We start from the raw sequence: 7,450 nt of genomic DNA on the forward strand, positions 1-7,450 counted from the left end.
AGCTTATGCAAGGGTTTCACCGTTGTCAGTGGCTACCTCCCATCCTCTCAGTGGAAATGTTCAACGCACCCTGTCACGGCACGGCTATCCATCTGTCGGTTCTCGGTCAGGCCGGAATAGAATCCAGTGATTCTTTTGCGTCTGTCACTAACGCCCCGCCTGCTAGGAGTTTGAAGCACGTCACAGTCATTCAATCATTGAATCCTACTCAGAATACCACAGACAAGGTTAGACCTTCTGGATTCTCTTGAATGCCGCCATCAGTTCTTGCCTATACCACGAAGACTCTGATCTCACGGAATGGCTGGCTCGTTTGTCAGGCGAGCACTCGGTTGTCAGGCGATCAACCATGCATCGTGTATCAGGAATCCAAGAGATAAACATTAGAGCCTTGTTGCTTGTAGAACAGAGTGGTTGTCAGTCACTTGTTCATAAGTGAGAATGATGATGAGTGTCACATAATCATCACATTCATCAAGTTCTTGAGTGCGAATGAATATCTTGGAATAAGAACAAGCTGAATTGAATAGAAGAACAATAGTAATTGCATTAATACTCGAGGTACAGCAGAGCTCCACACCTTAATCTATGGTGTGTAGAAACTCCACCGTTGAAAATACATAAGAACAAGGTCTAGGCATGGCCGAATGGCCAGCCTCCCAAAGTGAGTTCAATCATAAAAACATGATCAAAAGCTCTCCAGATGAAAATACAATAGTAAAAGGTCCTACTTATAGAAAACTAGTAGCCTAAGGATGAGTAAATGACATAAAAATCCACTTCCGGGCCCACTTGGTGTGTGCTTGGGCTGAGCAATGAAGCATTTTCGTGTAGAGACTCTTCTTGGAGTTAAACGCCAGCTTTGGTGCCAGTTTGGGCGTTTAACTCCCATTTTGGTGCCAGTTCCGGCGTTTAACGCTGGGAATTCTGAGGGTGACTTTGAACGCCGGTTTGGGCCATCAAATCTTGGGCAAAGTATGGACTATCATATATTGCTGGAAAGCTCAGGATGTCTACTTTCCAACGCCGTTGAGAGCGCGCCAATTGGGCTTCTGTAGCTCCAGAAAATCCACTTCGAGTGCAGGGAGGTCAGAATCCAACAGCATCTGCAGTCCTTTTCAGTCTCTGAATCAGATTTTTGCTCAGGTCCCTCAATTTCAGCCAGAAAATACCTGAAATCACAGAAAAACACACAAACTCATAGTAAAGTCCAGAAAAGTGAATTTTGACTAAAAACTAATAAAAATATACTAAAAACTCAACTCAAACTACTAAAAACATACTAAAAACAATGCCAAAAAGCGTACAAATTATCCGCTCATCATAACACCAAACTTAAATTGTTGCTTGTCCTCAAGCAACTGAAGATCAAATAAGATAAAAAGAAGAGAATATGCAATGAATTCCAAAAACATCTATGAAGATCAGTATTAATTAGATGAGCGGGGCTTTTAGCTTTTTGCCTCTGAATAGTTTTGGCATCTCACTCTATCCTTTGAAATTCAGAATGATTGGCTTCTTTAGGAACTCAGAATCCAGATAGTGTCATTGATTCTCCTAGTTAAGTATGATGATTCTTGAACACAGCTACTTATTGAGTCTTGGCCGTGGCCCAAAGCACTCTGTCTTCCAGTATTACCACCGGATACATACATGCCACAGACACATAATTGGGTGAACCTTTTCAGATTGTGACTCAGCTTTGCTAGAGTCCCCAACTAGAGGTGTCCAGGGTTCTTAAGCACACTCTTTTTGCCTTGGATCACAACTTTATTTCTTTCTTTTTTTCTTTCTTTTTTTCTTTCTCTTTTTTTTCGTTTTTCTCCTTCTTTTTTTTTTCTTTTGTATTCACTGCTTTTTCTTGCTTCAAGAATCATTTTTATGATTTTTCAGATCCTCAGTAACATATCTCCTTTTTCATCATTCTTTCAAGAGCCAACATTCATGAACCACAAATTCAAAAGACATATGCACTGTTTAAGCATACATTCAGAAAACAAAAGTGTTGCCACCACATCAAGATAATTAAACTGTTATAAAATTCAAAATTCATGCAATTCTTCTCTTTTTCAATTAAGAACATTGTTTATTTAAGAAAGGTGATGGATTCATAGGACATTCATAACTTTAAGGCATAGACACTAAGACACTAATGATCGTAAGACACAATCATGGACAAACATAAAGCATAAATTTTCGAAAAACAAGAAAATAAAGAACAAGGAGATTAAAGAACGGGTCCACCTTAGTGATGGCGGCTTGTTCTTCCTCTTGAAGGTCTTATGGAGTGCTTGAGCTCCTCAATATCTATTCCTTGTCTTTGTTGCTCCTCTCTCATGATTCTTTGATCTTCTCTAATTTCATGGAGGAGGATGGAATGTTCTTGGTGCTCCACCCTTAGTTGTCCCATGTTGGAACTCAATTCTCCTAGGGAGGTGTTAATTTGCTCCCAATAGTCTTGTGGAGGAAAGTGCATCCCTTGAGGCATCTCAGGGATTTCATGATGAGAGGGGTCTCTTGTTTGCTCCATCCTTTTCTTAGTGATGGGCTTGTCCTCATCAATGAGGATGTCTCCTTCTATGTCAACTCCAACTGAATAACAGAGGTGACAGATGAGATGAGGAAAGGCTAACCTTGCCAAGGTAGATGACTTGTCCGCCACCTTATAGAGTTCTTGGGCTATAACCTCATGAACTTCCACTTTTTCTCCAATCATGATGCTATGAATCATGATGGCCCGGTCTAGAGTAACTTCGGACCGGTTGCTAGTGGGAATGATTGAGCGTTGGATAAACTCCAACCATCCTCTAGCCACGGGCTTGAGGTCATGCCTTCTCAATTGAACCGGCTTCCCTCTTGAATCTCTCTTCCATTGGGCGCCCTCTTCACAAATGTCAGTGAGGACTTGGTCCAACCTTTGATCAAAGTTGACCCTTCTAGTGTAAGGATGTTTATCTCCTTGCATCATGGGCAAGTTGAATGCTAACCTTACATTTTCCGGACTAAAATCCAAGTATTTCCCCCGAACCATAGTAAGCCAATTCTTTGGATCCGGGTTCACACTTTGATCATGGTTCTTGGTGATCCATGCATTGGCATAGAACTCTTGAACCATCAAGATTTCGACTTGTTGAATGGGGTTGGTGAGAACTTCCCAACCTCTTCTTCGGATCTCATGTCGGATCTCCGGATATTCACTCTTTTTGAGTGAAAAAGGGACCTCGGGGATCACCTTCTTCAAGGCCACAACTTCATAGAAGTGGTCTTGATGCACCCTTGAGATGAATCTCTCCATCTCCCATGACTCGGAGGTGGAAGCTTTTGCCTTCCCTTTCCTCTTTCTAGAGGTTTCTCCGGCCTTAGATGCCATAAATGGTTATGGAAAAACAAAAAGCAATGCTTTTACCACACCAAACTTAAAAGGTTTGCTCGTCCTCGAACAAAAGAAGAAAGAAGAGAGTAGAAGAAGAAGAAATAAGGAAGAAGGGAATGGCTTTGTGTTCGGCCAAAAGGGGGAGAAGTGGTGTTTAGGGTGTGTGAAGATGAAGGGGTGAAGAAGGGTTTATATAGGAGAGGAGGGGCTCATGGTTCGGTCATGTATGGGTGGGTTTGGGAGGGAAAGTGGTTTGAATTTGAATGGTGAGGTAGGTGGGGTTTTATGAAGGATGGATGTGAGTGGTGAAGAGAAAGATGGGATTTGATAGGTGAAGGGTTTTTTTTTTGGGGAGAGGTATTGAGGTGATTGGTGAATGGGTGAAGAAGAGAGAGAGTGGTGGGGTTGGTGGGGATCCTGTGGGGTCCACAGATCCTGAGGTGTCAAGGAAAAGTCATCCCTACACCAAATGGCATGCAAAATCACGTTTTGAGCCAATTCTGGCGTTAAACGCCGGGCTGGTGCCCCTTTCTGGCGTTTAACGCCAGGTTCTTGCCCTTTCCTGGCGTTTAACGCCAGTCTGGTGCCCCTTTCTGGCGTTAAACGCCCAGAATGGTGCCAGACTGGGCGTTAAACGCCCAACTGCTAACCTTACTGGCGTTTAAACGCCAGTAGGTTCTTCCTCCAGGGTGTGCTGTTTTTCTTCCTGTTTTTCATTCTGTTTTTGCTTTTTCAATTGATTTTGTGACTTCTTATGATCATCAACCTACAAAATAAAATAAAATAACAAAAGAAAATAGATAAACTATAACATTGGGTTGCCTCCCAACAAGCGCTTCTTTAATGTCAGTAGCTTGACAGAGGGCTCTCATGGAGCCTCACAGATACTCAGAGCAATGTTGGAACCTCCCAACACCAAACTTAGAGTTTGAATGTGGGGGTTCAACACCAAATTTAGAGTTTGGTTGTGGCCTCCCAACACCAAACTTAGAGTTTGACTGTGGGGGCTCTGCTTGACTCTGATTTGAGAGAAGCTCTTCATGCTTCCTCTCCATGGTGACAGAGGGATATCCTTGAGCCTTAAACACAAAGGATTTTTCATTTACTTGAATGATCAGTTCACCTCCATCAACATCAATCACAGCCTTTGTTGTGGCTAGGAAGGGTCTGCCAAGGATGATGGTTTCATCCATGCACTTCCCAGTCTCTAGGACTATGAAATCAGCAGGGATGTAATGGTCTTCAATCTTCACCAAAACATCCTCTACAAGTCCATGAGCTTGTTTTCTTGAATTGTCTGCCATCTCTAGTGAGATTCTTGCAGCTTGCACCTCAAAGATCCCTAGCATCTCCATTACAGAGAGAGGCATGAGGTTTACACTTGATCCTAAGTCACACAGGGCCTTCTTGAAGGTCATGGTGCCTATGGTACAAGGTATGGAAAACTTTCCAGGATCTTGTCTCTTTTGAGGTAATTTCTGCCTAGACAAGTCTTCCAGTTCTTTGGTGAGCAAAGGGGGTTCATTCTCCCAAGTCTCATTTCCAAATAACTTGTCATTTAGCTTCATGATTGCTCCAAGGTATTTAGCAACTTGCTCTTCAGTGACATACTCATCCTCTTCAGAGGAAGAATACTCATCAGAGCTCATGAAAGGCAGAAGTAAGTCCAATGGAATCTCTATGGTCTCATTTTGAGCCTCAGATTCCCATGGTTCCTCATTGGGGAACTTGGTGGAGGTCAGTGCACGCCCACTGAGGTCTTCCTTAGTGGCGTTCACTTCCTCTCCTTCCTCTCCAAATTCGGCCATGTTGATGGCCTTGCACTCTCCTTTGGGATTTTCTCTATATTGCTTGGAAGAGTACTTGGAGGGAGTTCAGTAACTTTCTTGCTCAGCTGTCCCACTTGTGCCTCCAAATTCCTAATGGAGGATCTTGTTTCAGTCATGAAACTTTGAGTGGTTTTGATTAGATCAGAGACCATGGTTGCTAAGTCAGAGGGGTTCTGCTTAGAATTCTCTGTCTGTTGCTGAGAAGATGATGGAAAAGGCTTGCCATTGCTAAACCTGTTTCTTCCACCATTATTATTGTTGAAACCTTGTTGAGGTCTCTCTTGATTCTTCCATGAGAAATTTGGGTGATTTCTCCATGAAGAATTATAGGTGTTTCCATAGGGTTCTCCTAGGTAGTTCACCTCTTCCATTGAAGGGTTCTCAGGATCATAAGCTTCTTCTTCAGATGAAGCATCCTTAGTACTGTTTGGTGCATTTTGCATTCCAGACAGACTTTGAGAAATCAAATTGACTTGTTGAGTCAATATCTTGTTTTGAGCCAGAATGGCATTCAGAGTATCAATCTCAAGAACTTCTTTCTTCTGACTTGTCCCATTGTTCACAGGATTCCTTTCAGAAGTGTACATGAATTGGTTATTTGCAACCATTTCAATTAGCTCTTGAGCTTCTGTAGGCGTCTTCTTCAGATGAAGAGATCCTCCAGCAGAGCTATCCAAAGACATCTTGGATAGTTCAGAGAGACCATCATAGAAAATACCTATGATGCTCCATTCAGAAAGCATGTCAGATGGACATTTTCTGATCAATTGTTTGTATCTTTCCCAAGCTTCATAGAGGGATTCTCCATCCTTCTGTCTGAAGGTTTGGACTTCCACTCTAACCTTACTCAATTTTTGAGGTGGAAAGAACTTTGCCAAGAAGGCATTGACTAGCTTTTCCCAAGAGTCCAGGCTTTCTTTAGGTTGTGAGTCCAACCATGTCCTAGCTCTGTCTCTTACAGCAAAAGGGAATAGCATAAGTCTGTAGACCTCAGAGTCAACCCCATTAGTCTTGACAGTGTCACAGATTTGCAAGAATTCAGCTAAGAACTGATGAGGATCTTCCAATGGAAGTCCATGGAACTTGCAATTCTGTTGCATTAGAGAAACTAATTGAGGCTTAAGCTCAAAGTTGTTTGCTCCAATGACAGGGATAGAGATGCTTCTCCCATAGAAGTCGGGAGTAGGTGCAGTAAAGTCACCCAGCACCTTCCTTGCATTGTTGGCATTGTTGTTGTTTTCGGTTGCCATGGGTTCTTCTTCTTTGAAGAATTCGGTTAGGTTCTCTACAGAGAGTTGTGCCTTAGCTTCTCTTAGCTTTCGCTTCAAGATCCCTTCAGGTTCAGGGTCAGCTTCAACAAGAATGCCTTTGTCCTTGTTCCTGCTCATATGAAGGAGAAGAGAACAAGAAAATATGGAATCCTCTATGTCACAGTATAGAGATTCCTTAAGGTTTCAGAGGAAAAGAAAAATAGAAGGAAGAAGTAGAAGAATTCGAACTTAGTGAGATAGAGTTCGAATTGTGCATTGAGGAGGAGTGTTACTCCATAAATAGAAGGATGTGAGAAGAGGGGAAGAAATTTCGAAAATTAAGTTTAAAAAGATTTTAAAAACATTTTGAAAACCTTTAATTGATTTTCGAAAACCAAGAGTGGGAAAGAAATCAAGTAATTTTTGAAAAAGATTTTGAAATTAGAAATCAAAAAGATTTGATTGAAAACTATTTTTTTTAAAAAAGATGTGATTAAAAAGATATGATTGAAAAGTTATGGTTTTAAAAAGATATGATTGAAAAGATATGATTTTGAAAACAATTTAAAAAGATTTGATTTTAAAAATTAATGACTTGCCTAACAAGAAAAGATATGATTCAAACATTAAACCTTTTCTCAACAGAAAAGGTAACATACTTGAAATGTTGAATCAAATCATTAATTGATAGCAAATATCTTTGAAAAAGGAAAGAAATTGATTTTGAAAACATTTGATTGAAAAGATATGATTTGATTTTGAAAAACTTTGAAAACTTGAAAAAAATTGATTTTGAAAACAAAATCTTCCCCCTTGTGCCATCCTAGCGTTAAACGCCCAGAATGGTGCACATTCTGGCGTTTAACGCCCAATGCACTACCTTTTTGGGCGTTAAACGCCCAACCAGGCACCCTGGCTGGCGTTTAAACGCCAGTCTGTCCTTCTTCACTGGGCGTTTTGGACGCCCAGCTTTTTCTGTGTAATTCCTCTGCTGTATG

General features: G+C 41.3%; 1 non-coding gene across 1 annotated transcript; it reads left to right on the forward strand.

Moving 5' to 3' along the window:
* Positions 1-5,938: 5,938 nt before the first annotated feature.
* Positions 5,939-6,047, forward strand: LOC130937849 (small nucleolar RNA R71). The gene has a single exon (XR_009069044.1). It is a non-coding gene; the product is annotated as a small nucleolar RNA R71 (small nucleolar RNA).
* Positions 6,048-7,450: the final 1,403 nt, after the last annotated feature.

This window comes from Arachis stenosperma, chromosome 6 (genome assembly GCF_014773155.1).
Source record: "Arachis stenosperma cultivar V10309 chromosome 6, arast.V10309.gnm1.PFL2, whole genome shotgun sequence".
In the NCBI taxonomy this organism is placed as follows: domain Eukaryota; kingdom Viridiplantae; phylum Streptophyta; class Magnoliopsida; order Fabales; family Fabaceae; genus Arachis; species Arachis stenosperma.